Here is a 26944-nt window from a genome sequence, read left to right as displayed (position 1 = left end):
TTTGTAAGTTTTGTTATTTAGTGTCTCCTTTCTACCTATCCAGATTAATCGCGATGAATGATGAGTTGATGAATTAGAAAGAACGAAGTCAGTGAAGAGTTCTTGCCTTACCCAAGATTCGACACTAACCCCTGACTTCGTTTCACGCTACCCTAACTACCATGCCGAGAAGGTAGGTATTATTTATACATATTTTATGTATAAATGTAAAGATCAAGGACTTAAAGGTTCTGTCTGTTATGGAAGTAACAAATCAAGTAAGAACTTTTCATGGTTTCTGAACGCAAGACTAGTACCTACGTTACTCCCATGACATACACAAACCTGATATTTTATAACTCAACTTTAGATATCATTGCTTTTTTCAGTGTGATTTTGTATTACTGCCTTTTTCATCGTAGATTCTACTTAAACGAAAGTTAATATTTATTACAAGCAAGTATATGTAGTTCTCCCGCGTTGTAGAGTTAAACACTTTTGTAATGTTTGTTCCAGATCCATTTTGTACAAAGAAAGGCTAGCCGAGACGGCATACAATTTAAAATGGATTTCGAACCACCATATGCACTCACCGCGAATCGAACTGGCATCCCTTGACTACAAGGCGAAAACGATAACCAATAAGCTATCGAAGGAAAATCATAGTCCAGTTACTCCAATTCATTCCTGCATTCAGTTTCGATTTTTGATTTGATTTTAGCGTCGCTTCTCTGCAGCTTTTGGCAATCGCGACGATGAGGATGAGTCATGATGCGATACTCACAAAGAACACCCATGCGATTCGAATCCGGCACCCATAATGTTGTAGCACGATGTGCTAATCACTCCGCCACGGAGGTCGGCTCTGCGATTTCATTTATATTTCTGCATCAAGTATTCACTACCACTTTGATGAATAAGCACGCGACATAGTACAAATATTATTTACAAATTCCTTAAAATATGACAGTAATAAGTAACTTACAGAATCCATCCATCGAAAGTTTTGAAGTACAATTAAAACAACGAATTTAATCTAAAAATAAGAAGTTTGCGCAAACAAAGCAATAAAATAGAAAGTAATGTACTTAAGTGAAGTTACCAGCATTAGAAATTAACTTACATTAAATTCAAGAAGGAAAAAGATGTGTGATCAAGCATTTTGACATGTGACTGCAACTACATTAAAGTTCGTTCAAAATCCAAAATATGTCATTGAGTATTTGCTTTCATGCGCATTAAAACAACATGATTGTTAAACACTTGCCACAATGAAACCGGAAACTTTTTTCCTTACAAATAAATATGAGTAGCAGTCGCAACAAGTGGATATATTCTCAAATCAAGAATAGTGAAACAACTCTTACCTTTTCTTTCTCTGAGCTCAAGACCAGTTTTCAATAAGACCTCAGCACAAATAAGTTAAAAGACAGAACTACAGATGTTGTTTGAATTCTCGAGAACTTTCACCCAACTTGACGAAAAAGTTTCGCTTCTTCAAATGTTGAGACATGGCACACGTCACGCACACAGGGAGGACAGATCGATTCAGTCCCTCGGCTACGCGTCGGCAGATGTCGCGATGGGCGTTTCGTTATTTCCCACCTGTTTCACCAGAGTAAGTGTAAACTTGCCATATACGTAGGTTGAGATCAAGCCAAGGAGCTGTGGACATTAAACGATAAAATTAAAGCGAGCATATCACAAGCAGTTTGATACAATGATTGAAAACAAGAATACGTGGTTATATTTTAACCACATATGTATACTTTGTCAGATATGTTTAATTATAATTGCAATTATAATTTCGTATTACATCTACCGACCTCCGTGGTGTAGTAGTTGGCACGTCACGCTACGACATCTGGGGTTCCTCGTTCGAATCCAGGCCTGGACCCCTTTGTTAGTGTCCCTTCATAAATTCTATCATATCACAGTACTACATAGTTTCAGAGATGACATATTTTGTGTCGTATGGTGCTTTCGTCCGTTCACCCAATTTCTGAAAAACTTCAAATTTTCAAGCATTGTAACTTTCAACAGTTTTGTGCACAAGTCTAATATTACATATTTGTCATATTGGACCATGTACAGTATCTATCAGTAAAGAAAATTGGAAGCAAAGTCGTGACTGTGAAGCAACCCGCTCTGGGTGATTTCACGTGTTTTGACCCTAAAGTAAATTAATTAGGCCTACTAAGGAAATATATTCTGCTTCCCCCTCCCACGGCTCATCGCACATATTGCAGCATGGTGCCAAGGTGTAACTTTCTTTAGAAATGTATTTCAGAAAAATATATGTTATTTTATCATTAATATTCAAGGACCCCCTTAAGATTTTGATGGACTGGTCGCAGAAGTACAGAGCGTTCCATTCAAGTGTAGACCGCCGCGTATCGGCAAACGAGGCACTCGCGACTGTTTGTCGGCATCGTAGAGTGTCGATGAAGCAAGCTCACAACAGCTCCCTTCATCCTTTTAAAAAGTTATATACTTACCAGATTTATAAAAGGAGGTGTTCAAACTAGTCGCTTTCGATGCGCACACACTTTTAATACATCTTTAATAATTGAAGACTAAAATTGGTAAATGCTGTAAGTGCCACAATAATTCAAACACCGTTTTGCACGTTAAACTGTGAAATGTGCCAAGCTTTATAATGTGGTAAACGTGAAAAGTGGCTGGTAGCCCTCTAAGTAGTTCAAAGGGCGTGTAAAGAGGTCACTAGTGTCAACGTTCTTACGGGCTGATGTGCGGAACGATGCTATTTCCCAACACTTTCGCTTTTGGCACTTACAACGTTTGTAAGTCCTCAATTGATTGATTGATTTGCTTTATTTTTACATCGCTTCTTGTGCCACTTTTGGCTAATTTGCGAAGATGGGGACGAGTGATGATACGATGGAATTGATGTATGGACACTCACAAACATCCATGCCCAGGCCGGGATTCGAACCCAGGACCCCTGACATCTTTGATAAGACACCAATTAGCGTAAGCTGGCGAGGAAGCTAGAGACCTGTTTTTACGGAGGTCCTGAAAGGAGGCACGAGTGATAGGATGCTTGTTACGTATTGTGTTATTCTAGTGTAATCAACCGCAAAGTGTATTATGGCTCAGCAAATTCTACCTACTGCACAGCGTATATTTATTTATGAGTCACATGTGTTAACTAAATCGGCATGTGAAGTTCAACGGCGATTTGAAACAATATTCCAGGGTGTGTAAGTTCCATGTCGTCAAACAATCCACTCTCTCTGTATACTAAATTTCAGGAAATGGAAAGTGTTCAAGTCAAATAAATGCACACACCCTGGAAGAACTGAAACGTAACATCCGAAAAGAAATTACCAACATTGACGGAAACTGCAGCGCATTATGGATAACTTCATCAAGAGGCGTAGAAAATGTGTGAACAAAGAAGGCGGCCAGTTTCAGCACCTTCTTTCATAATCTGGTAAGTAAATAAATCACTCTTTAAACTAGTTACAGAAACTTGCGAGCTTGATTCACGGACAGTCTAGTGCCGACATACGGCCGCAAGCTCCTCGCTTTCCGATACGCAAAGCTCGACACGACGGTTTACACTTCAATGGATCGCTCTGTTGCATAGTAGGATAAGCCTGGACAGGTAATTTTTCAAATATCGTACTAAAGTCTCGAACGATACCGAGTTTCTTGGACACACCGAGAACATGCGGCGTAAAACAAGCTGGAACTTGTTTCCCTGCGCGAAGCGAATCGACGCGACGCGATGCCGTACAACGCAATCATCCTGAAATGTGAATCAGTGTCGAAAACTTTATGGTAGAGTCTGCTGCCACGTTCTTTTTCTGCTGTAACCTCAAAATAGACATGCGCGTGGCACCAGACTGTCTTTGTTTTGGCGTCATTTCATCATGCTATGTATGCAATTACGTCTGTAACACATACTGTGAAGTTTTAACGATTACTTACACAAAAATGTTTTAAGATTAGGTCCCTTAGGGATAATTCACACCGAAGAGACACGCGACATGTGTCGCTTGGAAGCCAACACTCGGTAATTAATGCAACCTTTCAGAACCGAAGAGACACGGCAAGATGCACGTGTCGCGTGTTGCTTACGTGTCTCTCGGACTATACCGTTTTCTCAATACCATGAAGCGTGTCGCTTCAGTTTGTTGTTCGCGCTTCATTGCAACGAGCTATATTTAGACTCTGGAAGATAGCTCAGCCGGGATCATATTTGAACCTCTAATTTGCTGATATAATAAAGTATAGATATGCACAATGTTTTAAGATTTACGTAAACACAACGTTCTTTTAGCTTTACCAAGTTTTTTGATGCAGTTATAGGCTGTAATTTGCCTTCAACATCGTGTAAAGAGGCCATATTTTGGCCATTTATCTGTCTGCTTTTTTGAAAAAGCCAGCATATGGAGGCACTTTAGTCCAAAATATATTGGTCAACATGGTAAAGTACTCTAGTGCGTTGTTTCTCAACCACCGGGCCGCGACCCGATACCGTGCCCTCGTTGTATACTGAGCAGCGAACGGTTCTGCTGAAAGTGGTTGACAACTATCATAATCCCAATATCATATTTGAGTTGTGAGTTTTCGTTTTTTAAGTCCATTTTATGCACAATTAGACTAGTCAGAACTGGATCTGTCCGGTGCCTCCACCGGTTATCGAACCCGGGATCACTTAATTACAAGGAGATGACGTTACCGCTTTGTCTTCCATATTTTTATATTTATTAACAATTCTACACACGTAATCAAACTATTATTACTTTTTTGATTATGCTAGAACTTATTTATCAATATTTAATTCATGTATAAAATCTTCAATACTGTAAAGATTCACGAGGAAAATTCTTCGGCTAAGGGCATTGACTTAAAAAAAAGTACCGTGATATGGTTTCACGAAGGTTGAGAACCATTTCTCTAGTGTTTAGGTATTAGCTTTATTCAGGCTGAAAATATTATAATTTAACAACATCTAATATATGTATGTTCATTGCGTTCAATTAACTTACACAAGTTGTACGCTTAGCATGGTTAAACATATTCTATTTTTCTTATGTAATATATTAATGTTTATATTTCTTGTACTTTAAACATATATAATTTTAACAGGTGAAGGTAATAAAGGGATATTTTTAGTTTCATAAACATTAATCACTCCCGTTACTTTGATTAAATAATTAAATAATAATGTAATAAAACAAAAAGTTATGACCCCTGGTAGTGAGACGGGCGTGATAGGATGCCATTTTATAATGTAGAGAAGCAACGACAATAAAGCATCGTTCTTCACACGGACATTGCTCCTTGTCCGTCGTGATCCCTTGTCCCCTCCCTGGAATGCAGACGCTGCACTCTTGCATGGACGTGTGCCAGATCAGCAGTTGTGCACGCGGCGGTAACGACCCTAAAGAATTCAAATACAAATACAAATATCACACTCCAAAATTTTAATGTTATCTCTTCTTTCTAATTAATGAATAGCAATCAGTGTGGGCGCAGGATGCGGCCTTTCTTTGGGCTCCCTGCTCTGGTATGCCAGACTGGGGTTCTGGACTTGTGAGTTGGGTTCTGTGTGTTTGATGAGGAAAATAATCTTGTACATCAAACCGCTCTGGAATGCCGGAACGGAATCCACTGCGACTCCAAGATTATGCATGCTTGTCTCACTGCCGGGGAAACGTTATCGAGAATGTTATTGAAGATGTTCTTCATGATGTTGTTAAAATAATATTATTAATATTGTTAGGTAATGTAATGTCACTCACGAGGTTCATGTCATCTGTTCTGGATTCCAGAACAGAAATAATATCACATAAAGTATTGTATACATCAATTATATCATGTATATATTCCTTGTATAGCATTACAATTTATTATTATTATACCTATTTTAAAATGCAATTAGTAATAAATAGAGGAAATAAAGTCGGGGGAACCGTCAAATTCGGAGCAACTGACTTCCTGGTATATTTTTAGGAACCAGGACAATAAGACCATACCCTCGAATGTAGGGGGGAGAAGGCAGGCTTACTTCGGGGGTTCCCCCTTATTACATGTATTGAATAGCTGTATATTTGTGTATGATTGTTGCTTATAGTTGATAATTGCCTAAATTATATGATAATGCAAATTCAGTATGTAATGTAATAATGAAATAAAGGGAATTATTATTATTCAGGCTGAAAAGTCTAGCGTATACAGTTTGAGGTCAGTGCATATTATTTCTCAGTTTTCTCATGCACAACATGCCTCTCCCAAGTTTCAATAACTTGCACAAATTTTACAACGCAATTTACATGTAACAATGTCTCTTGTTACGTTTTTTTCGGGCGACTAATAAACTGATTAATGCAATTATATCGGTACCACCATGCAAACTGGGCAAAGAAACCCGTGTCGCTTGCCTCGTGCATCTTGTCTCTTCGGTGTGAAACTCTCGTGTCGCGTGTTGCATGTCGCGGTCTCTTCGGTGTGAATTCTCCCTCAGCATTCTTCTAATAATAAACCTAAATGCTCTCGTAGTTAGGTTAGGTTCTGTTGGCATTAAAATAATATCGCAAAATGCTTTCTAAAAAAAAAAGTTCTAAATTACCTGTACATTCATTCCCACTACTACAAACGTGTCCCGTTCGTATGCGAAGTGTGAAAGTTATTACTGCAACAATTCTTCTTCGGCAGAGCACATGGCCATAAACAGTCTCCACACTTTTCTGTTTCGTATGTTTATGCTGCATTATGTGTTGTTATGTGCGATTCATGAGTGTCGGTGCACAATGCACATTAAAAATATATTTTAACATGATCTGGTGATTAGACCAATTAACAAGCTTAGTTTGTCACTTCATTGCCATTAGTATTTTGCAGTATAAAAGTACTTATAGTGCTATAATCGTGTACTCACACACGGAAGCAAGAAAAGATGATAGATTCTAAGACAAGACAACACACCTAAGCTGAACAGATACAACTTAATGAAGCACGATCCAAACAACAGCTTATTGCTATACACCAGTGCATATGCACGATTATAAGAACGTAAATCTTACTACGACAAACCACCTTTACAAACAATCCATTTTGCTGCAAATGTGATGGGGGTAATCAGTGGCGGCGTCAGGATTAATCATCTAGGGGTGCTGAGGGGGTGCGGAAAGAAATTTAGGAGGTGCTGCTGGAAATAAGGAAAACATGAAACATGCATGCAAACTTTCAAAAATGTGGGAGTAAGGTACCAAAACGGGGGGAGGACAGTTTTTGCGGGGGCAAAAATAGAAAAAAGCGGGGAGCAACCGCACCCCTAATCGCCGCCACTGATTAACATAAATTACTGACTGAAATGAAATTATATGTGTTAAATATAATAACTTTAGATTGGCAATCATTTTGCACAGAGGTTGTGCACCCTTACCCTCCCATGGACGTCCATGATGATATGTATTAAGTCTTATACTCCAAGAAAGTGGTCATACAGTGTGAACATTCAGATACACGTTGCAGTCTATGTAGTCTTTAAAAACACAATTTTTGAACCTTTTCAATGTAACCAATGGAGATACAAACACGTACGTACATTATACCTTCCGTCGGCCGCTTCAGGACGAAACGCGAAGTGCACAGCAACTTCGTCTTCGTTTAAATCCCTTCTGGCGCACTATCCCCAACAACGAACTGTAAAATTTCTTCGTGAACATTTCTAACGGGTTTTGAAAAAGCTTAAAATAGTACGTTTACTAGACAATGTATACTTGGAACATATAGCCACATAGAACGTATTATCAGCAAAACTACCCTTCACGTCACAACTCACATTAAATAATTTCCCGAGCACGACTTGGTGATTCCTTGAAAGCAGCTGAAATTTTTGCTCCAGTGTGAGGAAGAACAAGTAGGCGGAAAATGAACAGTTTATCAACAATGGAAGAAAAATAAAAAAAAACTCACATTAAGCTGCAGGCAATTATCACAAATCATAAACAGACCACTTCAAGAAACAAAAGGAGAAAAAATTCATAACAACAATGCTGACGAAAGAAAAACTGCCGATGATCTTTATAGAGGCTGTCGCCAGTACAGGAAAGTATGTATGGTATATCGGATCCCTTTCAGTGCTTGCCTTTTGCATATAGCAGTCTTACTTCGGTACCTAACATTCGGCGCTCAATATGATGACGTGACATAATATGACACTCGAAGGCCAGCCGCACACCGGATCTGACACGAAGAGTCACTTTGCTTCCGACAAAACGAAACAAATATTAATTATTCTTATCATTTTTTTTCCTGGAAAGAAAGTTTATGGTACAAGTTAGTTTGTTATTATTCCGATTTTATGTATTTAACCTATTTTTTCCTTTGCAGGTAAATGAGAAATAAAAAGTTACATCAGCGTTTCATTAAATAATGCAACAACTGATGAAGTTTTATAGTGCCTAAAATAACCTATTTTGCTTGTTAGAACCTATTTTAGGTTTATGCGCCTAAATCAAACCTTTTCTTAGGTTTTTGTATATTATTTTAAGGTTTGATATTATTGTTACATCACACAGAGGTATTTGTTCTGTTTCGTAAGGAAAAAATTCAATGAATAACTTGTTTGAAACATACTCTAGATAGCAAAATTGCTAATGATTAGTTTTACAACAATTAGTGGATCATTTTGAAAAACATTTGGTTAGAAAATTAATATTTTTGATGGTTATATATCTATTAAAATTTCTCACGGTCGTTTTGAAATTTTGTTTTTAACAATTGTATCTAATTAGTATTTTTCAGGAACTAAAAACCATTTTAAGTTTTTTGGAACCTACGTACTTCAGGATTCCTTTAGTCTAATTTAATATTTTTAAAACCTATTTTAGAATTTTTAGAACCTATTTCAGGATTTTTAGAACCTATTTTAGAATTTTTAGAACCTATTTCAGGATTTTTAGAACCTATTTTAGGATTTTTAGAACCTTTTTTAGAATTTTTAGAACCTATTTCAGGATTTTTAGAACCTATTTTAGAATTTTTAGAACCTATTTTAGAATTTTTAGAACCTATTTTAGGATTTTTAGAACCTTTTTTAGAATTTTTAGAACCTATTTCAGGATTTTTAGAACCTATTTTAGAATTTTTAGAACCTATTTTAGAATTTTTAGAACCTATTTTAGGATTTTTAGAACCTATTTTAGAATATTTAGAACCTATTTCAGGATTTTTAGAACCTATTTTAGGAACCTAAAAGTACATTTTTAGAACCTAAAAATCCGAGGTCTAATGATCATGCATACATGTACTCACATACAAACACACACTTCTTTCGTTAAAATAAAATTCTTTTAGTTTCATTCTCACATATAAAGGTTACCGGTACGCCTGAAAAAAACATTGAATTTTATTATTATTGCATCTAAAGTAAATGTATAAACACAAGATCTATGACATCTGTCATTTCAGGAAATTAGGTTCTCATTTGCATCTTAAACGAAATCTTAAACTCACTGCAATATATAATTTTTTCTACATTTCCACCGACAAGAGACAAATTTAGTTTTTATCCATTTCATCTATTCTTTATAAGAATTAATGTAACAAGGAATGGACTTTTGTATGGTGCATTAAATAAATAAAATGGATGTCCAATGTCGCAGCAGGAACTGAGTTTTGCCAGAATGGAGTTCGGGTGCATTGCGGCTCACTTTAAACGCTGCTTCCCTCCAAAAAAGGAAAAAGTTTAATTCGCCTGCTGCAACCACATAGTTATTCGAGGGATAAATATCAAACTGCCCTGAACATAGTTTTCTTGAACAATTTATGAAATGTTTTGTACGTTACAAGATAATTTCTAATAAGTCTATTTCTTTGACGTAATGTAATTCATCTCCTGTGCCACCTCATTCCATAGCACATCAATTTTGTCCTTATTAAGGAAAGGATTCGCGCATGCGCAGAGCGTTTTGTTGCATCGTGCTCCTCCGAAACCAAATTCCCGGGTTCTTCACTGTTTCGTCGCAACGTGACTCGAGGTGACTCGAGTCCATTGTATCGTCCGGTGTGCGGCGGCTCATAAGAGTCCAGGGACGGCGACAGGGGTGGGCACGGGTGGGCAAGCGCCCACCCAAAAATTCCTGTGCCCACCCGATTGCCCACCCAATCAAATTCAATAAGTACATATACTTGGGGATATATGAATGATTCAATAAATGAGTGTATTCTGGTGTACATAACATATATATTTTACTTGTGAATATTATCTATGCTGAAATGTTCACATATTATCAACCCATAAAAAGTCAATTTTGTCATTAGAAAGTGAAAGTAATTACTAGAGCTATAGAAACAAAAACTGTGATCAAATGAATACTTCCATGATTAAAAGCAGCTAGTAGGCTTAGGAGGCTCCGGATAGGGACAGATGGAAGGCTTGTGTTGCTGCAGCATAAACCTTCGGGTTTAAGTATGCTAGAGAGTATAATAAAAAAAGTAATGTAAAGTGCTCCCCTATGCTTTGCACCACGCCATGAAGGCGTATAGGGGGTGTGGAGTTTGGGCCCCATACTTTGTTGATCTCGGCCGAAGCTGGATGTGATGTGATCAGAGTACAATATAGTTTTAATTAGCTCTGCATTTAAATTCCAGAAGTATCCCTTATTTTATTTCATTACAATTTTTATAGGTATACCTGTCATCTTCAAATATCAATATGGTATGCGAAATATCAACTTTATATTCGTTCTACTAATAACTAGGAATCACAATAATCACTACAATACCTAAGTAAATAAATTTTAATAAACCAGTTATGTATGGAAAAAGCTACAGAATTTTTCAATTGCTAATGACTGGCTTATCCTATATAGAAATCTTCGTTCCACACATAAATTTTGCCACATGAATCAGCCGAAAATGTCAACAGAATCTGTAGATGCAGCTGAAGTAAAGGAAAAAATGTTATGTCACGAAGCATCCAGAAGACGATTTTGTTAAGTTTGTTTTTAAGCCCACTTTTATGCTCATATAGGCTAATCGGGACTAAGCCTACAGTTTAACGCGTAGTCCGAACCAGTGTGCATTGTGCTTCCACCAGAGGAGGGGGGAATCGAACACAGGGCCTCTTCATTTTTAATGTGACAGCGTTATGCCATTGGGGAATAAATATACAGAAAGAAATCGCACCAAACGTGTCATTTTATCACCACAGAAGATGCGTCCATTTTAAGAGGGTGATTGCCTGAGACAAATATTTGAGACTTTCGAAAAACAATGTCATTGTTCACGTAATTAGCTGCCTTGATCCACTAATGAAAGGCTGTGCAATTGAAACTACCACCTCAACTTTCTAAGAGGTATGAACTAATCAAACTCCATTGATTTGTTTTATTTTAAGTCATTTTTCTGCTCTAATTTTGATAATAACGACGGTAAAGTTCAATGGTGATTAGATGAAAGTAACGAAGAAGCGAAAACAAACAAGTGCTGACACTCAAAATATAAACCCTCATGAATTATTACTTTGACAGTGGTTCCAGGCGCCAGGGACTCGTTGCCCTGAAAGAATAAAGTTTTCAGAGTATGCTGCATAGGATAGAGGTTGACATTCTAGTGTGTTCGAAATGGTCATGCCATGCAACCCAAGGCATCTATGAAAAATAGATGAATTATTACTGGTACGGTGATCAACTTCAATGAATTCCTTGTGTCCTAAATCATTTTGTTACCTCAAAAAATATGTTCATGTAACCATACGTGTATTGTTTCTCCCGCATTAGTAACATGGCAGTTCAGAAAACGAATAGCAACTTAACTAATAATTTCTTCAATTCTGAACAGATTTTTCAATCTTACTTTTTTTATTACTTATGAGTGATATTTTGTCAAAATAGCCTTTCATTAGCCTAGGAATACTTCATGGACAAGGAACAAAAAATTGGTTTTCCGCGTGTGTTTTAAATCATTCCTAATAAGACGTTTATTTTAATCCAAACATTCAGTGGCGGTGATTAGGAGGAGAGGGAAGTGTAGGATGCAGTTCCCCCCGCCACATTTTGCCCCCGCACTATGGCCTTTTTATGCTAAGCCTTTTCTACCAAGAAAACGTATATTGTCCTTGCCCTTCAAATGTTGGCTCCCAATCGCCACTACTACAAGCATTCAGATAGATTTGTCAGTGTACAAACCTTGTATGATAAGAAAAGTGACCCTCAAGGAGTAAGAAAACTCTTTCAGTCAAAAACTCATACGATGAAAATACTATGCTCAGGAACATGCATTTAAATTACGAGAAACTTCACGGTTGTCTACCATCGCACTTTCTATCACTGTCGCCAAATACATAAACTCAAGTATGTGCCTTGTATTTGCAACACAAGCTTAAACCTAATTCACATTTATTTCACTGTATTAACATCCATGAAGGAATGTGATTAGAATGTATGGCTGCGCATGGGTAAACACTTCCTTGAAATAATTGTGTCCATCAGAGACAAAGCGAAAGGAAATGGAACAAGATGCGAGAATAGATTAGAAAATAATAAAGAGGAAAACAAGAAAAGGAAAGGAAAAAGAAGTAAGAGGAAAATCGGGAGTGTAAGAGAGAGGAGATACATACGTCTTACATACAAATACTAGTATATACTATATATGGTCTTACATTTATACTGCCCACCCTAATCTATCAATATGTAGCTTCTGCCCACCCGGTCGAAAATTTCTGGCGCCGCCCCTGTAAGAGTCCCATGTTAAACGTTCCCTCGAGTCGGTTTGCAACAAAATAACTCGTCGCGTCGGATCCGGTGTGCGACTGGCCTAAGGATTAGGGTTTTCAGTTGAACGTAGGGGTGCTGAAGGGGGTTCGGAAAAAATTAAGGGGTGCGCAAGCAGCCTCTGGAGGTAACGATTAACGAAATGAAAATATTGCACGATTTTCTGTAGTAAGCAACAGAACAGAACACTAATTTAACATTTATGTTGTTAATTTCTTACCTGAAGTGACGATCTGAGTGCACAAAAAAGACCTTACACGACAAACTGTTATTTCTCGATCGATACACACGCACACGAACTTTTGCACATCACAAACATAATGTATACACACGGAGAGAATATTATTATAGTCTAATTTGCTTGTTAAGTCATCAAGTTAACGTATAAATACCGACACACTTTTCTAGTCGCTAGAACTTGTACGAGTATTCGCGCCAACTGCCAAAAATTAACACCGCAGGGCGCTGGTGTCGCACCCCGTTGTTTACAGACAGACATTTAGTTACCAACCCGTCGAGACAGATTAATAACATTGTTCATGCTTAACTAGAACCGACTGCAATATGGGATTTGTATTTTAAATTAAAATAATTTATAGGAAATGAACGTAATGTAGCAGAAAAATGTTACTCAATAAAAAAATATATATCATTCTCGATTTTAAGGTTTTTAGTTTGCCCTAGTTAAGGGAATTTCAATGCAAGTCTTGTCAGTAGCATAGCAGATAAATTGGGTACCAGTTTCATACATCGGAGACACATTAAAATCGGATATTTTGTGTTTCGCATGGTTCGTACTTACCAATTGTGTATTGCGGAACATAGTTCAAGGTGCCATTATGCTTTTTACACGAAAACAAACTCAATTTTTCACATTCTGAGTGCTTTTTTTTTTTATTCCTTTCTCGCTTCCGGAACACACAATATGGCGGGCTTATCTTGACTCAAGTTGTGGGTATGCAGTGTTTCAACCTTCGTCACCGAAAAATACCTACTATCGTGTTCATCACCGGTGGAAATTATACATTATGCATAGGTAGCTGACGGATAGCCCCACGAACCATACACTGATAGCCCAACAAACCATTCACGGATAGCCCCACGAACCATTTCTGATAAGGTTAGGTTAGGTTTGGTTACGTTAGGCAAGCATAGTAAAAAAAACGGGGGGTTTGAAACACTGACAGGGGCTTACGTCATGAAACGTACGCAGCATCCGGTTGTCGTTGGGCAAGCAAATGAAAGCAATGGCAATTGTGCGTCGGTGAGCTATTTCTCTTGAAAAATACATGATTTCCCGGTCAAATATATTCCACGATGAAAGAAAAAACTTCGACGAACGTTGTAAATCTTGGAGAAACTCATTTCTGTAAGTAGTTTCTTGTGTAAAATTGAAGAAATGTGTCTCTGATGTATGAAACTGTTACCGATAAATTGTTCACAGCGATCTGGTTGCAAACACGTAACGGGCAGACTAAAAACAGTAAGCAACCAAGGACGTATTTAGGGGGTCCAGGGGGCCCGGACCCTCCCCCCGAAAGATTTATCAAGTACTAAAATTAAATAATGAAAAACATATTTGTTTAGCTGTTGTTGTATAATTTCCTCTGAACTTATTGGAAGACAAGGATTATATTGGAATCATAGGGCTTTGAAGGACACGAAGGACGTATTTAGGGGGTTCGCCCCCCCTTACCCGATAGACTTATTAGGTACGAAAATTAAATAATGAAAATGTACTCGTTTAGCATTTGTTGTATAATTTCCTCTGAACTTATTGTAAGACAAGGATTATATTGGGACCATACGGCTTTGAAGGACAGGAAGGACGTATTTAAGGGGGGGTACAGGGGTCCGAACTCCGCCGAAAGACTCACCCAGTACTAAAATTAAGTAATGAAAATATTAGCATTTGTTGCATAATCAATGGTTAATAATTTCCTCTGAACATTTTACAAGGCAAGGATTATATTGAGATCATACGGCTTTGAATGACATTACAAAGAAGATTTATGTACACAACTACTCAAAATAATATGCATAAAATTTTAATCAAAAACTTACTTTTCTCCAAACATGTAACATCATTTTTGTTATTCGATAAATAATCAATTATTCATCTATTTGACATTAATTTCATTTGCCAGGGCATTTGTTTTTATGTAAATTATTCCGATATTAACTACAGGTAAGCTAAGTAATGAATATGCACTCTTATATCTCTATTCTTATAGTATTTTTACCTAATCGTGTAATAATAATAATATAATATTAATTTATGTATTGTAATTAGTACTAATTTGATTTATAATTATTTTAATATAAACATTATTATTATTATTCCTGAGACACTTGGTTGGGACCCCCTCCCCCAAACATATTCCTAGATACGTGCCTGTAAGCAACATATATTTTCGTTGCTATAAACGAATGTTGTTGTACATGGGTAGGAGTAGAATTAATACTGGTGTGCTTGTATAGCAAGCGGCAAAGATAATGGTAGGCAAGTGTCTATCATTATTTTCATTCTCTTTTATTCTACATTCTGTGTTGTTTTAAGGAACGGAATTATTTTGATTCGAAGCACACTTATTGACGTTTTTCTATTTCAATTCATCACCACCACCCTGTGAAAAACAGACTGAATGAAAATGGTGGATAATTCGCCTACTATTTCTTTTGCCGTGGGGTGTACGTGTACAGAATGACTCTCTACAGCTATGTAAATGTTTTAAGTCAAGTTGAGGACGAATTGTATGTTCTATGATCAGTGACGGTGATAAGGACTGGCGTGGCGGACAGTTGTCCCCACACTTTTTGGCACTTTGTGTACCCGCACCTTGCACTACCCTCTTAATGATAAGCAAAGCCGCCCCCCAGGATTTTTCTGAGAGAGACCAGCCGTGCTTAAAGTGGGGGAAAAGTGGACTGGGGCTTTCCTCCAGGGTCTAGGATAATTTTCATGGGCACTTAATCTGTTGTCTTTCATGGCAGCTCTCTATGTTTTCATTGTACAATTTCAAAATTTGAATTATATGAATCCTTTCGAAATACCTCGGGGAGGAGGGGGGGGGCGAAGTGACCTCCTGGCCCCCTCTGCAGGCGCCATTGATTATAATTCGATATTTTCTAAGCCAAGAGAAAATTCTTTAACTATAGAAAAATGAACAAAGGAAGAGTTGTAGTATTTGCAGAACCGGCCCTAGGGAGGGACAACTGAGGCACCTGCCCAAGGCCCCGCGGTTCAGGGGGCCCCGCCCGCGCCAGATTGAATTAATTGCGTACGGTTTGTTATTGTTATGAGTTAGAAACTCATACGCTAGTGTTTCTAAGCAAGCAAATAATCTCAGTTTTCTAGACTTCAGTCATGGGTTGTTTGACATACTTTAAAATATCTAAAACTACTGAAATCCTGTTCTAAACAAAGCACTACATAAAAATCGTGTTCAAATATTTCAATAAAAAATACTTTATATGTACTATTCGTTTAATTATGAAATGAAATCATGAAGTGAAAATATTATTTTATATGAAACAATGTAAATTCACTCCAGCGCACAGTGATCCAGAATGCGAAAAAAATCGACAAAAGCAGAAATTTTGACTTTTCCTTAAGGGGATAAAACATTACCACCTCTGTAAACAACTAAATGAGGCATGAAACTGCCATTAAATTTTTTCTCTAAACTTATTATTTGTCCTTATTTTCGGGCCTCAAAATGGCGGTTCGTGAAAACGGAATTTTCGGATTATATCTTGTACTTGTTTTTAAAACTTGTTGTAGCAATTATTTTTTTGCCGAACAATATAATTGTGCTAGGTAGACTCACAACTTCTCAGTAATGCACAGAAAAGGAACACATATTTGAATTACAATAAAATATAATGTTTTTATTTTTGACTTGAAAATACAAAAGTTATCTTGAGTTAACATAGCTTTCGCCGCTATTTCCCGCGACGATTTCTAAAGCAAAGGATACTTTAAAGTATTGTGAAAACGGCACGGGAGAAAAGTTTTGCTACTTTTGACAAATTTAGCTTTTTTCTGGACGCGTGCTCCGTTGTTAATGGGTCAGCTGGCAACCCTGAACCAAACGCGGTCACGTGTGCGAGCATTAAGGGAATAGGTCGTCTCCGATTTCGCTATCAGCTGATGCTTAATGCATATAGAAGTAGTGCAGTGTAACAGAAAGTTATTAAACGTCCCCAACAACGTCTTCCAAAACCTTCATCAACACCCTTCCTAAAATTTTCCCCAAAGACTCGTCTGTGTAAATATTACCCAGAAGCAAAGTAACTTCGTAAATCCGAGTTAAAATTACATTAAAGCATTTGATTAAAAATATCTTTATTGGTTAAACTAATTGTATTAGTTTTGAACATCTTTATTGTATTTGACAATTGATAAAAATGAGAGAAAAGATCATGTTTAAATACCAAGTAGAAACGCAGGAGCGGACGTGTGGGTGGAATTTACAGAGGCGATGTTTCTACGGCCCTGTGAGGGCAACTAACGAAGCCTCATAGCTGATTCAAGGTAATGACATTTGAAAGTGTTTACTGGGAAGGTATTGAGAAGGGTCGCCTCAGGCACGCTCATTAGTAAAGATGAAAGAAATATTTCAAAATCTTTTTGGTCGTTTTTACCCATTCACGTGTCCTTGCGGGTTAATGGTGATGGTGTGTCATAGAAATCCACGAAACATTATTCCTGAAAAATCTGATGAAGATAGGAATTATCAAGTTAATCATTTGTTTCATTCGTGTTAGATTCTATACATTTTAAATATATCGCTTAAGATTGTGTTACGACCTTTAGTGCTGATGTGTCGCGGTGCTGCAGCAAAGCATTTTAAGGATATGAAAAATGTTGCCGAAAAGAAGATAATTTTCTTAAAAATAATTTCAGTTGACTTTTTAAAGAATGTGATGTTTGTACTTGCTTTTTCTTTACTCTATGCATTCTCAAAAGCAGATTTGAAGAAAGTAGCGACAGAAATAATAGGAGATAAACTGAAGAGCTTCGCTGGGAAAATACGTCTAAGGAACTCGTATTCACAACCCAAGTACATTTAAAGGAAGAAGGAAAGATATCGGAACTAGTAAATAAATATTATTTAATGCCTTAAAAGATATTAATATATCTTGAAAGTGATTTGATAGGAAGTATGTTTTCCTCGCTTTAAACATTTATTGCGCATAAATTCATTTTAACGATACTTCTCACATTATTACTATTATTATTATTGTTATAATTTTATTACTATCATTATAATCCTTAGTTTCATTATTTTTGTTATTATTTAATCTATTTCTGGAAATGTATTTCGGTTTCCAAGTGTATTGTTTAGTTTTACTGTGGTTTCAAGTGTGTATTGAAATAGGTCAAAATTATACATTTTGTATAAAAATGAAAATCATCAATCTCATGTGAATTCTGTGGACTCAAATTGTAAATTATTCCTTAAAATTGCTAATCTTACACATTTGTATTGATTTAGAGGTCAAATAGAGAGCTCCTGATTTTTGCCGATTTTTTTCGCATTCCGGATCACTGTGCAGCGTCCAAATTAGAAGTAAATAGAAATTAATTTTGAAATAGAAAGATGTTGGATATGATTAAAAATTGACACTTTAATAGGAAAAATTTAACATAATGCACGTCGTACCAGTGGCACATTGGAAATTTAAAGAAAAACTAACTTAGAAACTTTTATTAGGTTAAAACAAGAAGAATATATGAATTAATTGTTTATTGATTGGAATGATATTTAAATTGTAATTACATAGGATGCTTATACTTCAAACTAACGAATAAATCTGTTGTTGTTCTTTTCAGACCTGTGAAACATTTTGGTTATAGGCCCCTCGTATATTGTATGGTCCAGGTCCGGCACCCACCTAGAGTCGATCCTGAGTATTTGTATTTATTTCATCTACAATATTTCAACTTGATCACTGATCAAAGATTCGTAGCATGTACTACATTATTTTTAACGTAAGTCGTGCTTGGAGCAAATTTCGTACCGGTACTTCACGACTGGAGTTTAACATGCGTTAAATTCGTGCAAAGTAGAAATAAATTATTTCGCTCTTGTACTTGGTCTCTCCTTCCTTGGTTCTCAAAGATGAAGTTTTCCCCTTGGATCAATTTCCTAAATCAAATGACAGGCTCTTTCTGAGAACATTGGTCAATTTGCTCCAATTTCATTAACTTAACCGACGGTGGAAGAAGAGCAAAGGGGGGAGAGCAATTTGCAGAGTGTTGCCATGGCAACCGAACAGTTTGTTGTTTGCTCGAACAGGAACTTCTGCGTCGTTCTTTTTAAGCATGAGATGTGCATATACCATGAGATGGAGTAGCTACTCCGAAGGCATGGCCGTATTTAGAGGGGGGGTTTCTAGGGTTCAACCCCCCCCCGAAACTTCTGACATGTTGGATTAATGGAAGTTCAGAAACCAAAATCTGTAACTCATTTTCCAATTTTTTTTCGAAGCATCACAAAATACAAGGAGACAAGGTTGAAACGATCAAGCTAGAATTTTCATACATTTGGAATTCTGAAACTTGAGTGAAACAGGATTTATTCCTGGAATCGCAACTCACCCGCGACCCCTCCATTTTCACTTCTGCTGTCCTCTTTCCAGTCTTGTTCCTGCTTCACAAGGAATATAGACTGAAAATTCACTTATGATTGTCCCAAAGTTCCCTTTCCAAATTTGTAATTCCCTGTTCGATAAAGTTGAAAATCCCCTTGATAGGAGTTCAAACCTAGGATCTCCAATTTCGTAGCGCACTACATTCGCGATTGAGACAATCCATGCACCAGGCTAAGTTTTTTTAAAAATAATAACTGGTTCCACACTTTTCAAAATTCCAAAAATTAAGTTTTAAGGTAAAACAACAAAAACATTGTGACTAAAATTTTCATCAGACTTTTAAAGCTTTTTCTTAAAGGTATCTAAAATTTAATAACAAACTATAATAATTGTGGATTTCAGTACACACTGTATGAAACCTAAAAACAAAACAAAAAAAAAATCAACTTGTGCTGGATATTCACTCGTCTGCTAGATTGAGTAAGCCCCGTCAAGGATATAACAACAACAGGGGCAGTTACAACAACAACAACAACAACAACAACAACAACAATAATAATTGTTATTATTATTAGGCCTGTTATTATTATGGAATAAATTGTTTTATTATTATGAAATTTTAATTATTATTGTATAATTATTGTTATTATTACTATTATTCAAATTTCTCGCGACGCCCATGGGAACAATTATGGATGAACCCCCCCCCCCCGAAAACATTTCCTGTCTACGGCCATGTCCGAAGGGGATGAACAGCGACATTTTATTGTAAATTTAAAAAATATATAGAGCAACGCAGTACTATTGTAGGCATAAGGAACAACATAAAGGGCGATTTTTATATATATATGTTTATAGTTCATGATTATCAGTGAACTGTGATTCTTCTCTTTAAGAGAATATTTGTGAATAATATAGAATAAAGAAACGCTGTATTTGATTGATATCCTAGACCCATAGAAGGCCAGGCGCGCCCACACAATTAGCTTCAGAACCTTATTTCTGATTACGTAAGCGTGATTTTTGTTTTAAAAAGAGTTGGATTTGTGTAGATAAGAATTAATTTAAGTTACTGCTATGTAACATAATAAATATATTGTAAAATCATGTTTCAGTTTAAGCTAAGAGATTATTGTTAATTTGATATAATTATGTATTTATTAAATAAACACATATCTACAATAAACGTGTTCTTTAAAAGTAATACTTACAGTATTTTAAAAACAAAGCTATCATCTTTTGTCATTAAAACCGTAAATACATAACATGGTAATTTTTTTTTTTATTGGACGAAGGAGGAAGAAATTTGGGAGAGGCAGTGTGGAATAGGGGTCAAAAATCCACCTTGCCCGGGTGAAATCTTGTGCCACCCTTGTAGGAGGCTAAGTGCCAGTTCAAGAGCTTCCAGCCACCGCTAAATTAACTTTACGATTTACAATTTAAGGTTCACTTAAGTTAGTCTTCAAAATCACAGGAATCTCATTCCGAGATAAAACCTCGAAAGAATGAGCGAACTGTAACATATCCGTGAACTTAGGCATGCGAACAACCTCTGATTACGAGGGGGAGGGATCTTGATGAAAATTCAGTCAGATTTAGTCAGAAAAGTTACATTCCATGTCACTGCTTTACAAACTCTGTATTGAGTAGGCTGCGTCGGGCGACACATTTAGGAAATCTTATCTTAAGATCGGTTGTTGTCGCTGAATGCCAAACAAAGGGTCCGACCCATGCAATTTATGGCGCATTTTCTAAATCAGTCAAATTTGAAGCTGCGGTAGTTTCTGAAATACTGATAGTTGAAACACGCAGGCGGACGGATATTGTCCGAGCATAAGGGTACCTAAAGCGACAAAAATTAATGAAAATGTAACTTTTCAACAATTGTGCAAAACTTTTATCGTTGACATGAAATCAAGAACGTTAGAATGGTAAACATACCAATCTCTTGTAGAATGAGTTTCTTCGCTTATGTAAAGTCAGAGCTGTCAGTGGTTTGTTTGCATGGAGTGTGTGAATAAGAAGATAGAGTGACAAGTGGGCTAAGGTCAACCTCACGGAGTGACTGCTGATGGAGTCGAGGAATATGTTCAAGGCAGAAGAGAAATTCGATTCGATAAGTGCGACAGCTTAATTTAGTTAGAGTAAGCTCTTCACGGTTGTTGCAGGAAAGACACCGAACAGGAATCAAGACGATTTTTGAGGAATATATGAATCCGAAGCAAGTCTGCAATTGAAAGTATACACTCTTGAATCCGCCAAGGAAAGAGAAAATGACTATGTCTCAAAAGCTCGTAAATTTCAAGTTACTTCTGTACTTACTATTTCTGGCTCCACATCATGCCAGAAGCGGTAGCAACGAAGACTTCATCGTCCGAAAGTTTGTTGGGAACTTGATCCGCGTCAGGCAATGGCGAGAAGTCATCATTGTCGATTGCAGCAGATATTGTAAGTGAATATACTAATACTATTCGTTCCAAATAGAAAATTTCCCTATAGACCTTGAATTTTGGAGCAAAAACTCGTACATAAAGGCAAAAATTAAAATGTGTCAAAAAAGGGACATCAGTAGTCATTAGTCAAGTACCCTAAACCAGGGTTGTTTAAGCTCCAGGAACCTTTCTTCTCGTCCAATTTAAATTAGGTAGAAATTGCGTATTGTTTCATTGAAAAAAGGTTCCTGGACCGTATTTAAATTGATCCGGAAAAAAGGTCCTGGACCGAATTGAAATACTTTAAACATAAAAAGGTTCTTTAAGGTCTATAACCCATTTACACTTGCTGATTTTCTCCCCTAGACCGGAATTGAATTTGTTAAAAATTCCTGGACCTTTAACAAGCCTGCCCTAAACCAGTTCATATTTCACGTGCATATCTAAATTTATCCCTGTATTTCAGTTTGTAACGTGAAATATATCTTGAATACTCTCACAAAGACTTAAATTATTTAAATGGTAAACAAGCTTCATTACGTCACTTCTTTCAAAGTTACAAAAGCAGAACCATATTAACAGTTACCATTAATTGAAGAGTAACTTTATGCTACTCCTACACTTGCTCTATGCTATTTCTAACACGTATTATACGAACGCAAAAACGTCATTGTTACAAGGTGCGTGGTTTGAATCCCGGACTGGACATGTATGTTCTTTGTGAGTGTCACTTCATCAATACCATCATATCCAACTCATTCCCATCCTCGCGATTAGACAAAAGTGACAGAAAGGCGAAGTAAAATAAACTAAATTAATCAATCATGCAATCGCCGCACCAAAGTAGATAAACGATGTTCACATTACCTGCATAATCTATTTATGTTGCCTCACCGCCTCGTTGTTTTTGCTGCCGCAGTGGAACCTTTTGTGTATACCCAGTCGATGTCTAGAGGCCCATTCAACGGATTCGTAGCACGCCTCTTCCCAACGGCCCAGGTTTCCTCGTTCCGGCAAAGGGACTGGTATCTGGATGAAGGTTCGTGGGTCGTATTCTTCCGTGCAACGAAAGGTTGTACAGTAAGGCCATCCTCGGTCGCAAAAAGGAATCAGAAACTACGGCGTAACATTCCGATGACGTGGAAAGCACCAAAAAGTTTCATCGTTGAACGAAGTTGCAGAAGTTCATGGGTAGTAAGTAGGTAGGCGATCAGACTGTAGCGGACTGCGAAGTGCTACTCGTTTGGTTTTATGTCCACTTTATGCACAGGAAGGCTAATCGAGACTGAACCTACAGTTTAAAGAGGGATCTGAACCACTTCTGCCTCCGCGGGGTATCGAACTTGGGACCCCTTCATTGAAAGGCGATAACGTTGATTTACTATTGGTATCAGTCGAAGATTGGAAGAAGTGATGGATTCGGGGGGGGGGGAATTCCCCCCACCCCATGGAAATTGAAAAAGTTCCCCGAAAATTTCAATAACCTGGCAGTGGTAGAGCATTTCCACAAAATAGCTAAGAAATTTGGCAACCAGGTTGACTTTGGCTATCATCCATTTTCTTTAATTTAACGTAGGAACGTACTTTTTCTGGCTTTTTCGTAATAATAAGCAGAGATTCAGTATTAAAAGTCAAAACAATCAACGAATTTAAATTATCGTCCGTTTTTTTATAAATGTTAAATTAAGAAATACACGTATGGTGGATCAGAATACGCTTCAAGCTTGTGTAAAGGTGTCACCTGATGGGAACAAGGAAACCACAGAAAGTTTCATTGATGATGTCACCCACAGATATGTTGTAGAAAGCCTAGTCATTATGTAGGTTAGGTGGCAGAACAGTCGCCGGCTGAACCTCGCCATTCAATAATTGAATTGAATTTGTTTGCTGTAAATGCTATATTATTATTTTATTGATTCTCATAATTTAATTCTTAAAACGATTGTTAATTATACCTAATTGCACTTAATTTAATTGCACATCAGAAGTGAGGGGAAATTTTAAAATATTAGTATTGTTTTACTAGTTTTATAATTTGATGTTGTTTGTTCCGTGAAAATTGTCTGGCACTTGCAATGTGTATGTGTATTATGGCTTTAAACTGCACTAGTTCTAGAATACAACATAATTTGAACAGAGAACTAATGAATCAACATACACAAGATAAGTGTGCCTTAACTGTTCTTAAAATATGATTAGAATGACCAAGAACGTCTGCGATAGTGTATTTCTGACGGAAGAACTTGTTTCCCACTGAAAGCCATAAGGGGATTTTCCATAAACAAAACATTGTGACAGACGCGTTCGCCTAGTGCGTCGGTAAGCTATATTCTCTGTTCTCTGTCCCGGAAATCTCTGAAGCAAGCGAAAGAAAACAAGTCTCTGCCCAAGTAGTGACTCAAGAGGGCTCGGCCAATGAATCATGAGGGGATGTGATTGCGTGGAGGGAGAAAAGCGACCGCAACTATCAGCTATTTGCAGCAGTGTGTACTGCTTCACTCTGCCAATTTGTTTTTCCCCTTCTGTACCATTATGCGTGGCCTTGATCCAGAGATTCCCAGGATAAGGTATAATTGGTTTCACTCAGTAGCGTATGCAGGATTTTATCAAGGGGAGTTATTTCTAAAACTTTCTCCAAATTCACATTACCATTCTTTTATTATACTTTAATTAAATAATAATAATCACAATTAATTAATAATACTTATAATTAATTAATTACCTGAATTACTACTAATAATACTACTACTACTATTAAGTAGTGGAGATCTACATAACTATAGTATTTACGAAAGCAGTAGAACAATATCACTTTCTAGTCATTCGATTTTTATCAAATTCTAGGAGCATTTTTTTGTTTCTTTGTTACGAATTAATTGTCTGGTCAACGAGGCGAGACATTTTAAGTGTGAAGAAAATCCATAAAAACAAGAAAATATATTAAAATAAATTAAAATAATCAAAGTATGGAACTCATCCAAGGACCTGCGGTGGTCTGGTCGGTAGAGCGTCTGACAACCACGCTGGAGATCCGGGTTCGATCTCGGAATTGGTAGGAATTTTTCCGGGCTTCTTCCCCGCATAAATGTCCCCGATAATTCACATCTGGATTGTCTCTCTGTTCTTGCCAACAAAACATTTTACAATAGTTAAGCTTATTGTCGTTTGAATATTTATCTAGTCTACAAGGTGAGACATTTTAATGAGAGACATTCAAACATGCTGCGGTAAACAATGGGAAGGCAGATACATAGTGTTGCCCACGGGACGAGACGGGACAGGCTTTTAAAAATTCGAGACGAGACGAGATTGACCATGTGTCATAAGACAAACTAATATTTTCGAGACGAGACAGCATTTCCACGAGACTCCACGAGACGAGACAGGCCAAAGTCTCGTCTCGTGGGCAACACTACAGATACATTAGCCGCTTACAACGAACCAAAAACTTTCTTTAGTTAATTCTCATTGTTCACACAAAAAAATACATGTTCATTGAACACTGGCGTACGTAGAGGGGTGGCTGATGGAGTTACAGCCCCTACCGAAATTTTGAGAAAATCAGAATTTTCAAATAAAAATCCGTTAAGAACTTTAAAAAATCAAAATGTGTAAATGCGAGTGAGTCCCGATTACCATTTTTGTCTTTGAATTCAATTTTAATAGACTGAAAAGCTCCAAAAATACTAAATATTTTATTATGCATACTCCCCTCCAAAACGAAGCCATGTGCTATCCACATTTACTATTCCAGCCCATCCCGAAAAAAAAATCCTGCGTACGCCAGTGTATTGAACATTGTTGCAACTGAGATACAAAACAAGTTTTCTCTCTTTTAAATCATAGTTTCCCTCATATTTTATTTTCAAGAATACTTGTTAATTTTCAAGGCTTTCTCTCTGAAAGACGCATGTGTTTGGAATGCTGGCTGTGCTTGTCTCCGCGCTGCATGGAGATAATAATTCAAATTATTATTATTATTATTATTATTATTATTATTATTATTATTATTATTATTAGTAGTAGTAGTAGTAGTAGTAGTAGTAGTAGTAGTAGTAGTAGTAGTAGTAGTAGTAGTAGTAGTAGTAATAGTATTGTCCCATATCTTTGACTGTGGTAAATTGGCCATTTAATTTTTTTTCCACAGCATTTTGCATAACATTTCACAAGCTCAAGGGGGAGGTTTAAACCCCGTAACCCCCCCCCCCCCTTGCGTACGCCACTGGTTTCACCAGGTTCATGAGAGGCCAGTTACTTTCCTTCGATTCTGGATCCCGTTACAACTTAGGGAATGCTCCCCAAAGTTGAAACATCTAAATAAAGTAACTGGATGAAAGGAAACACGAAGGAAACATTTCCACTCTTCCAACAGTATGAGATAATTACTCTAAGCGAAATTAAAAAGGATGGAAGACTTATACACCATAATTTATATATATATATATATATATATATATATATATATATATATATATTATCTATCATGGCAGACTGTGAGCCTAGAATACGCTATATACGAATACATACACACTCAAAATGTGGTCAGTTACATGTGTGTGTGTGAATGGTGGAGGAGTCAAGGTGATCCCATCGGTGACATGTCTGACTGCAACGTGGGTGACCCAGCTTCGATTCCAGCAGTAGCTTTTCTAAGGTGGGAAATTTATCGACAGTATCCCTGCATAGAGCAGCTCTAGAGCTCACCTAGCCCCTAATCAATGAATATACTTGGCGACAACCATATGGGAGGAGGGTAAAGGCAGATGGAACATGGCACTCATAACACCACCTCTACTATGACCAAGATGGAGCAGGAGGAACACAGAGCAAGAGTTTTTCAGTAACCACCATTCTATTTATCTGACAGTGTCACCAATAAAATGATGGTCACTTTTTTCATGTCCATGAATAATGTAGTTTATATTACATAAGGCACTTGGATAGAAAAATTAAAAACATAACTGACAGTAGCACAATGTGTTCATGTAAGAAGGTGCACGAAGCAGAAAGTGTAACATAGATTGTAGATACTGATGAATCTATTCACAATACATAGCATAATAGGTATCATTTGATCGTCATAGGCGATATTTTTAAAAAATACTGAAAATGTTGCACTTTTTTTGCTATATGCTCTTAAAGGTTAAACTTACTAGATAATTGCAAATTGTATACTGC

General features: G+C 36.9%; 1 protein-coding gene across 1 annotated transcript in view; it reads left to right on the top strand.

The window, feature by feature from the left end:
• LOC145987582 (putative glutamate receptor) overlaps positions 1 to 26944 on the top strand; it is a 104925-nt gene that overhangs the window by 59884 nt on the left and 18097 nt on the right. The window lies entirely within an intron of this gene.

The sequence above is a fragment of the Lepisma saccharinum genome, chromosome 5 (assembly GCF_977018435.1).
Source record: "Lepisma saccharinum chromosome 5, izLepSacc3.1, whole genome shotgun sequence".
In the NCBI taxonomy this organism is placed as follows: domain Eukaryota; kingdom Metazoa; phylum Arthropoda; class Insecta; order Zygentoma; family Lepismatidae; genus Lepisma; species Lepisma saccharinum.
Note: the sequence above shows the minus strand (reverse complement) of the source record. Positions and strands in the feature narration are given on the sequence as shown.